General features: G+C 33.6%; 1 long non-coding RNA gene across 1 annotated transcript; it reads right to left on the reverse strand.

Annotated features, from left to right (window-relative positions):
• Positions 1–628: 628 nt before the first annotated feature.
• Positions 629–2,989, reverse strand: LOC117118623. Its single transcript, XR_004447075.1, has 3 exons — positions 2,896–2,989; positions 1,766–1,848; positions 629–1,060 (listed from the first exon to the last, which is right to left on the reverse strand). It is a non-coding gene; the product is annotated as an uncharacterized LOC117118623 (long non-coding RNA).
• Positions 2,990–10,208: the final 7,219 nt, after the last annotated feature.

Raw genomic sequence — 10,208 nt, forward strand, 5'->3', positions numbered from 1 at the left:
AAAGCAAATTGTGTAATTAATAATACATCATCGTGTGTACTTCATTTGTCGTAACTGCATTAATAATAATATTATATATTTCATGATTATTAATCAGTATATAATCGAATTAAATATATTATAATCACTTCGAATTCGAATATAGCACTATTACAGGCTACAATATCTTATAAACACTCTTTCCAAATATATTCACGCGATATCAACAAATTTCGAAACTTTTCAGAGAAGGTGCTGTCGAATTTTACAAAACAGGAAATGACGTCGGTTGCTAGGCTACAGCTCATGCATATTCAGTAACACCTGTGCTCATTAGACTAACAATAAAAACTTTTAGCTCAGTTTTGACAAAATCGACCAAAAAGATTTTATTGTTAGTCTAATTAGAACAGGTGTCACTGAATATTCATGATTATGCATGAGCTTGTTGCTTAGCAACCACGTCATTTCCGGTTTTATGTTTTGTTGAGGGCGTCCTCGAAAGAATTGATAGTTTAATAATTAAAGTAGCACATATTGATGAAGATGAATTCTTCACTTTTAGGTTAAGCTTATAATAAGGATATTTTAGCTGTTGAATTTATTGCAGTAAACACCGACATTTAATAACATGAGAAGAGATGCACAATTCCATTTGATATTTATTTTCAAGCATATTGAAATCAAGTTGGGATATATGTATACATTTTATATTTATATACTGTCTATATCATGTGCATCCGGCAAAAATCAATAGACCTAATTTTATTGATTTTATTTTACATGTCTATATTCTTTACAACAAATGGGTAACTTTATTAATAAGATAAACATTAGCAGTAATAATACAATATTAATAAACATACAACTTACAACAATTAATACATATTGCTAACATTATTTTTGCGATTTTGCAGAGGAAAAGATTTAAAAATAAAATTCACACTATATTTTAATTAATTTCATATCCAGAAGCTTGATAAGTGACACAATTTGTGGCTATCTATGAAAAATTGGTAAGTTCTGTTGCCCTTTTAGTCCGGATATTCTTTTCTGATAGGTGGCTTCTTTGTCTACATCACTGGAATAGAAAAATATTGAAAAAAGATTAAGAAACAGAGAAAGAATTATAATGGAGTATGCCAAATGATGGGTTCCCACCACCTCAGCCCTTCCATGGTTGGTTCCTCTAGATGGCCAGAATGGCACTCTCAGATTTTAAATTTGAATTTATTTTTTCCCCCAATTTTTTTTACCATTCTGAAAGATTTAGGTGTGTGGGGTGGGGGGCAGGCCGGCTTTCCACCCCCCCCCCTTAAGTCTGCCACTGAAAGTTAGTGAGCACCCCAACCTTAAAATTATCGTATTCAGTTATCGCAATGGACAATGCTGCTGATGCAACATAATAGTATTTCACAATTCTTATATCAGCATTATCATATTAAATATTATTATTTATAGTATCATCATATTACGGAATGATGTGAGGATTATTAAATACATGGTATTGGTTTGGACTAATAGATCGCAATAGCGCAAACAAACTATGTTAGCATTCCGACTGTCATGGGTAAATACAATTTATAAAAAGTGTACTATTCGATAGAAATGAATATATAGATTCATAAATACAGCATATTCAAACAATAAACATAATACTATAACTATATCTTCATACAAACATTTTTCATGATATAATATTTTTGAGATTGATTGAATTTATTCGATGCTCAACATGCACAAGCAAAATAAGAAATGGATTGAGATAAAGAAAAGTAAAAATTACCGAGCATAAGGAACGCCCATTAGGTCGAAGTCCAGCCCATTTCCAATGAGGTCCAATTTGAATATACGATTGTCTGTCATTAGCTGAAAGATAAACAATGTATTTCACATTTCGACTTTCTTTTAGAAGGGCGCCATGAGCGTTTCCTGTTAAACGGATACCGGCGCTTTATTTCATTATTATTATTATCATTCTTATTCTTATTTATTATTATTATTATTATTATTATTATTATTATTATTATTATTATTAGACCTATTATTATTAGACCTATTATTATTAGACCTATTATTATTACTATCATTAGGCCAATTATTTTTTTTATTAATATTATTATTATTATAGGCCTATACAAAAGGCTCAACTGCTATGTATTTGAAAAGTGGAAGTGTGCAACTGCCCCCCGCATAAATTATTCAAAAATTAATTGAAAAATTGAGGAGAAAAAAAAGGAAATTGTATTCATATTTAAGTCGTTTCCGGTCATCTGGAGCATGGACCATGGAGGTGACATAATCATAAATCCATGTGTAAAAGTCCCCCCTGGATCCCCTCTATTTCGAATTTCTGGATCCGTCACTACAGTAGTAGCTTTATTTGATATCGACATCATGGAAGTACGTCATCCATGAAGATAATAATATCAGTATTGATAAAGACGGTGACATTTGGGCCTACGGTACCTAAATCACTTTCGCTGTCCTTTAAAAATAATATAGAAATTGAATATTTATGTCGAGCTATAACAAATTTTGATTATTCAAGGTTAAAAGTTGTGCACCAGATAATTATAGACCGGGTAATAAATTGCATATACAGTAATGTCAATGAAAAACAGTCACGAATCTACAATGTAAACAACGAACGGAAGTTAACAAGCCCCAAGCTCTAATTACTGTAAATAACGTTTCTAGCCAGTTTCTTTGAAGGTTTTAGCGAGTCACTTGGAATTAGTATTATGTTGTTGAATAGAATGCAGCCATGTCAGTGCATGCTTCTGTCGTGGAAAATGTCATTGCCTTCAATGCGGCTGCCTAACAAACTTAGTCTAAATAATAACCATAGAATGACGACAAAATTGCCATTTAACTAGTGAATTAACAATGCAAAATGTTCAATACTATACTCACATTTTGTTATTAATTGTAAAGTCACATTTGTAGTCTATTGAGTAATGTTTATATGTAGAACGCCACCTGGAGTGGTATAAAAAAAATCATTATTTTTCTAATGCGCCTTAACTTTTTTTTTGCTCTCTTTTGTGGGTTCATCCCACTTTTATTCGTCAATTCAGTAGTACAATTTACAGCATGTATCGCTCATCAACATCAATATTTTACATCATATAAAAATAGAGTTATGGTATAAAAAGATTCCTTTTCATGTACAATTTTAATAATCTGATTTTTGGAAAAAAAAGAATTAAAACCATTTTCTCGTATTTTTCTGTGTTAAAAAAGTGTAAAGAGCGACCTATGGTTCCACTTGTTAAGATTGTTTAAATGCGCCTTTCCTTTATGACGATGAAGATGATGAGGGCGATGATGATGATGATAATAATAATAATAATAATAATAATAATAATAATAATAATAATAATAATAATAATGATAATGATAATAATAATAATAATAATGTGACACAATGGTATTAATGGTCAAGCTGGCCATAATTACAGTAGTTGCAATCAAAATTTATCACCCTTTTAAGAGAGGGACATTCATTTTTGAATACACACAAGTATGTATGTGCTATTTCCCGGCAGAGGAGCCATTTTTTCAACCATTGTGTTGTGTCCGCTCCTTGAGGGGACCGGGTAGTGGCTCTAGGCCTACTGGTTACCAGCATGGGAGCAGATCATAGGGAGACGCAGGCCCGTAGCCAGGTCATTTCAAGGGGGGATTCTCTGGGCGTGGGGTCCAGGGGACTACCTAAGGGCCCCGGTGGGGCCCTTAGGTAGTCCCCTGTATCTTAGTATCTATCTTAGTATCTTACTGAATATTTATTGTCTACCAAATGAAATATGAATTATATATGAATCTTTAGAAATACAATTTCTACAATATTAATCTTGTTTTTATATAGATAAAATGTTCGATAAATACTATCGTTCATAAAACAAACGAAATTCAGCGCGTCTATTTTCATTCCAATCATGGACCTATTAATAAGAATAGGTCCATGTTTCAATCAATGGCGTTTGTAAACATGTGCACTGACGTTTCGTCTAATCCCAGGACATTCGACGGCAATGCTGGCCTGCCTGCCTAGGTCCCAGGCCAACCAATAATAATTAACAAAATGTATTTTTTTTTAAATATAGGCCTATGGCGCGTCCTACTACATGCACTTCAACTTTTACAACAAAAGCCTAGGCCTAGTAGTACTCCATACTGTACTTAAGCCAAGGCCTACACTAGTTTGATTTTGTCGGGGTACAATTCTGTCTCTAAATGCAGCGTGATCACTAGGGAAAATCAAAATTCCCAAGATTGGGTCTAAAAAATCCGAAGATTGCTTTTAAAAACCCAAGATTAGCAAAATATTATTATTGCCTATATACATAAACTTCATTTAAAAGTCCTTCATTTTAAAGCTTTTTCAATGAATTATACTGTACATTATTTTGTACTTTATAGGCCTTAACGAAGTGTCTGGATTTTCGAGACCAGAAACTCGTTCGCTTTGGGTCATACTATTAGAAGGCCTTACTCTGTGCGTCCGTGGAAAATCCTTTTTGGTGACTAAAACGTGATATCATTTCCTCTGGCATTGTATGTTAGGCCAAGAGTTTGAAGTTTGTGCGCAATTTCACCCATTCGATATTAACAAAGTCAGTACTTCACACACATTAGGTCTATGGCCTACAATATTATATAAAAAGGCATAATCGATCTTTACAGAGTGTCTAATTATTCTGTCAATTTTATACCAGGGGCCTACAGTATTGCATAGGAGTATTTAACAATATGAAAAATGGGGAAAACAGTTTCCTTTGAAATTTACTTAGCGAGTGTGTATGAAACCGGGTCTATGGCAACTAAAATTTGATACAACGTCGAGAAGTGTAAAGATACGGACCCTATTAGTAAAAACTGTTGAATTCTAAATGATTACAAGATGACCAAGCATATGAATGAATCAGTCTAAAATGATATTCAAAGATATTATACAGCTAACCGCTAATGTTTGCTTTGCATGTCTATTACACACCAGCACTCACAAATGTATGTAAAAATTGGTCGTAAAATTTGATAAGTTGAAAATTAAAATCTATTGTAAATATTTATTTGAATTCGTACACCGATTTTGTTTCAAATTGTTTGTTTTCAATATTATAGCTGTTTCATTGCCATGACAATGTTTTGAAATCGTACTGTATAACACTCCAAAATTTGTTTTATGGGCAAACAACAGAAGGCTCTGAATTTTTACAAGTTAACCAAGCGTGTTGCTGCATCATTATTGTTCAATTACGATCACTATTCAAACAGAGAGCAGGCTGATAATTTGTTTTTTCCACAGCTATTTAGATGTCGTTGTTGGTAACTTCTTTTTTAAATTGTAAGTGTAAATATTATTTAGTGTATATACTGTAGATAAGAATTGTGGATAAATAATGCGCATAAAATCAATTGTTGATGGAGAACGGCGTCAGTCATCTGAATAATAGTCCCATATTAATAGTACCGATATTTTGAATACTCCTCTTCCGCGAATTGTTTTATTGACAGTGACTCATCTAATTCTTATATAATCACTTTAACATTTTAATCGAAATAGTTCACCATATCGTAAAAGTGTGAATACCCACCCAATTCGTTGGCGATCCTCAGTGTATGTTACGTTAATGAGGCATGTCATATTGTACAACAAGGGAATGTATATTACAATATGCCAGTACGTATTTTTTAGATTTTGACGCACTCCGTTCTGTTGTGTGTGTCTGCTGTTGAAAACAAACTTCGTCACTTTGTGACTCGCTATGAAGACTAAGATGGACCATGTTGATTTGTTAATAATATTTTGTTTGGGATGGAAAAAAAGGAGAGTCAATTCCCCAAAAATGCTCCATCAGCAAATAGTTTAGTGTGAGCTATGGAGAGTATGGCTATGGAATTTACTAACCACACAATCCACAATCATTAAGTCGCAAAACTTTAGCTGCATTTGGTGGATTAAGTCGCAAAACTTTATCTTCGTTTGGTGGCGCCATTAATTTTACTCTAGGTAGACGGAAACCGGTTTTATTACTGGTTGGTACATTTATTACAAACATTCAGCCAAAGGCCAGTGAAAGTTTTTATCGATGTTTGCCATCCTTATGGGAGCTATCGTAAAGTTATGGTTTGCCGGAGTTCTAAATCTCCGAACTTCTGAAGCCAAGATATTCTATAAATGTAGGCTTGTATCGCAGGCTACAATTTAAAAACGGGTGACCAATAAATAATGAATTAGGTGCTAAATTTTGATTTAATGCTGGGTAAGTTAAAAACAGATATTCTTTCCGAGTGGGACTCATTCAAAAATTCGAGGGGGTTCGCTACAAAACAGGGGGTTCGCTAGAAAAGGGGGATTCGCCCGAACCATAAAAACCCCCCCTGGCTACGGGCCTGAGACGGGGGAAACGTACCCCACATATTTTCAAGGGGGTTTTGGTACTCACTTTTCGACCGCAACGTAATTTCATAAGTAAGGTGTCTGAAAGTTGTTGAATTGAACTACATAATTAATGACTCGAGTTTTAAAAAAAGATCGGTGTACAGCCAAAGTACTGTACAGAACCGTACATCTTATAGCAAGATTCCGCTACCTCTGACCACTAACATCTGAATTATCTGTAATACACGAAGTAGGTAAATGAAAGTAAATACATCAAAGACAATTAAGTTTTATTTTCTATGGTACAATACAGAAGTTAATTAGATCTCTAATTGCAGAAAATTTCAGATAAAAGATCATGGTGATCTGATGATGATGAATTTTACTATATAACAGTGTCATTCCGGCCATCTTGAGGTGTTATTCCTCAACCATGATGGGGCTGAGGTGGGTGTGGACTCACGGCTTTGAAGTAAGTAAAGTAAATATATAGTTACCAACCTGGGAGATTTGAAATGCGTGAGTGACTATACCAGTTGGCTGGGGGAAGGGGTCCAAGCGGCAGGGAACCACCCCTCCCCCACCGCTTCGACGATCTGATCATTTTTAAGCAGTTTTAAAACGATTTCTGGGAGTGCTTGTTTGTTGATAATACAGGTACATAAGCAAAAATATTATTAATAAAGCCAATTTGAGTTTCAATGTAGGATTAGGCCTATGTTTAATTTGAGCACCCGAACTATGTAGACCTACACAAAAATTTCATTACTGATCAATTTTTAGTAACTCAAGTGAAATAAGTAGGGCCTTCAAGGAAATACTGTACTCTCTCATGACTCAAGTTACTGCATCACCGTTTTTATAGTTTTAATGTAACAACCAATACAAATTTAATTTTAAATACATTTTCCCTTGAATTTGCGATTGGCTTGTGTTTAATGCGTGACAAATTTAGGATCACGCATGTGTTTCTGCAAAATGCGTGTTTCATCCAAAATCACTTTGAAATGCACCGTCTCGCACGATGCGAGACGGTTGGTAACTATGTAAATACATAAACAATTGTTTTAAGTTTTATTATCTATGATACATCACGTATATTATAGTCATATAATTGCAAATTATAGTCATTCATTTCTATATCTTTCCATCTGGGGCCGCCACTGCCGTTGGTTCTTCTGGTCACAAAAACAAGTAAAACTAACAAATTAGAACACGTTGTTTTTTGCTCTTATTTTATTATATTCAAACATTAGAGAATAACAAATGCTGTTGTACTACAGATGTTCACTTCTCAATTCAGATCTTGCACAACAGAAAAATACTCCTGTATATTTAAGTAGCTTTTTATAATTTACTTTTTAATAATAATGGTGCAATTTTGTAAATATCGGGTGTAATAAACTAAAAGTCAGTCGGCACCAAATATTTACCAAGTATAGAAACATGGAAAATGCATGGCGAAAATGAATATTGGAGTATTGTTTCTAATGAGGTCATTAATGAAAGACAGAAACATAAATATGTTTATCATAAACGATTTTTCCTAGCAAAACATTACCAGTGTCAATAACTCTCAAGATGTATTATTGAGGGCGCTCTTTAACTTTTAGCAATACAGTAGAATCAGTTTAAATACTACTCCATTGACAAGGATTTACCGAATAGCCCCATGATGTGCATATAATATTTGAATGATTGTATTTTGTAATAATTCGGAAACTACAGTACATACGATTACAAGCTACTTCTGAAGACAATGACTGAATCTCATTTACAGAATGAACATTGACACCCTGTAACATTCCCTAAACATAAATGCTACATATAATTATTTTAACATAGACTCAGAATGAATACACATTTCTTCATGTTTAAAAAATATAATAAATTAATAATTATAAACAATATATATTTAAAAATACTAATAATAATTAATAGAAATTGTTAAAGCTAATTAAACTGGCCTTTTGTGAACAATGCATGCGTCTTCATATGTTTATCACATAAATAAGACTATTATAATTCTACTACTACGTATCTCTATTCCCTACCACAATTCACAATCATTTTAGTTTTCAATTTACATTAACTTAAACTGGTTAACACATTCTTCAGAGAGCGCGAATTAAGAAAACCAAAAGGTAAAAATTGAAATGAATTATGATCGAAGTAGCTTCTGTATAAGCTAGTCATAATAAATATATTAATTGTTATGTGGATTTGGAAATAGCCTCATTAAAGACCACCTCTAATTAAAAACCACTTTTCTGTGGTCCTAAGTTTAGATGCATTTTATCTTTATTATTCTAATGAAAGACCAAAGCTCTACCAAAGGGCTATGGAAACACCAGTCCCAAAAGTGGTCCTTATTGGAGGAAGACCTGTAATACCAAAGTATGAAGCCACACAACTTACTGAAAATACAGTAATATCATGAGTTGTCCATGAAAACTGAATAGTAAGAGTCATGGAGGCCTAGTATACAATTTTATACCTCAATGCAAGAAAAACATCTCAATTCAACACCATCACCCCCCCGCCCCCACCATACCCTTTTATGTACACAACATTAATATATACATTGGGTCTAATGATAACGCAAACAAATCCTTGAATGAATTAACTTCTTAGCTTAATAAATCAACTTAAAAAATATAAGAATTAAAATGAATTACCTTGGAATTAAATAACATCTACTCTTTACCGTTCTAAGTATTAACAAACAGATCCACAGCCAGGAATGCCACTGGATGTGCAAAAATGGACCAACCGGAGTATGGGGGACAGCTCAGACCCCTGATGGGGGTCAAGGAGAATAGCTGGATGGATTGCAGCTTCGGTATTTTAGGGCTGCGCTGCTGGAGTTGAGATTACTGGTTACATGTAGATTTAAGATTCCTTTTTAAAAATGTGAACCTTCTCAATTTTGGTGGGCGGGGGGATGTACTGTACACACACTTTATACTCATCTGGATATAGGCTTGACAAATATAATCCCTAATTATAATTAAAAAAAACTGTAAATCAATGTTGTTTAGAAATTGATAACTAATTTAGCATTTCTTGCTGAGAGCACAAGTTGACCCATCCAGCAGCTTTTTAAATAATAATAATTTTTGATATGAATAACATTTATTTTTATTTAATTTAATTATTAAATTATTCATTTATTCACATCAAAGTACATAACTGCCACTATCAGATGCAATAATTCTCTACACACTGAGTCACATAACAAGGCTTAAGGAGTAGAATTAGGCAGTTTTTGCCACATGACAGTCACCTTAACATTAATGGATGATGTCATAATTTATTCATCTTGTGTTGTGGACTACATTAATTTAAGTATTTTCAACCTGCTCAACGTACGTTAGTTACGGGTTTGTGCATGCATATTTCGATTTGCTTACAAAACAGGTGGAGCTATCGCACTGCATGTTGGGTACTAATGTTAAAGTTAAGGTTAACGTCGTGCGGCGAAAAACTACCTATTATTGGGGGGGGGGTGTGACAGGGTTCAAACTTGGATCTTTGGTTTGGGAGTCAAAATCTTAACCACTAAATTGCAATTCCGCTACAATCAATAAAAATAATAGGAAACTTTGATGAAATCATTAAGAAGTAATCAGTACATGCAAGAACATTGAGTTCTCATTATCCAACACCCCAAGTTCTCATTATCATCTGAATTCTAGAATGCATTTGGGCCTGAATCTACAATGTGTAGAGAACATCGGAGGGTCATGGATGACTGAATCCATTCTAGGGTTATGTTGTTGTACAAATCAAAAGCTCCCTAGTAAACGGAATACAACTGTGCTTTATTAAATAATATAGT

This window comes from Anneissia japonica, unplaced genomic scaffold (genome assembly GCF_011630105.1).
Source record: "Anneissia japonica isolate Jap-2015-1 unplaced genomic scaffold, ASM1163010v1 scaffold7370_len818893_cov191, whole genome shotgun sequence".
Classification (NCBI taxonomy): domain Eukaryota; kingdom Metazoa; phylum Echinodermata; class Crinoidea; order Comatulida; family Comatulidae; genus Anneissia; species Anneissia japonica.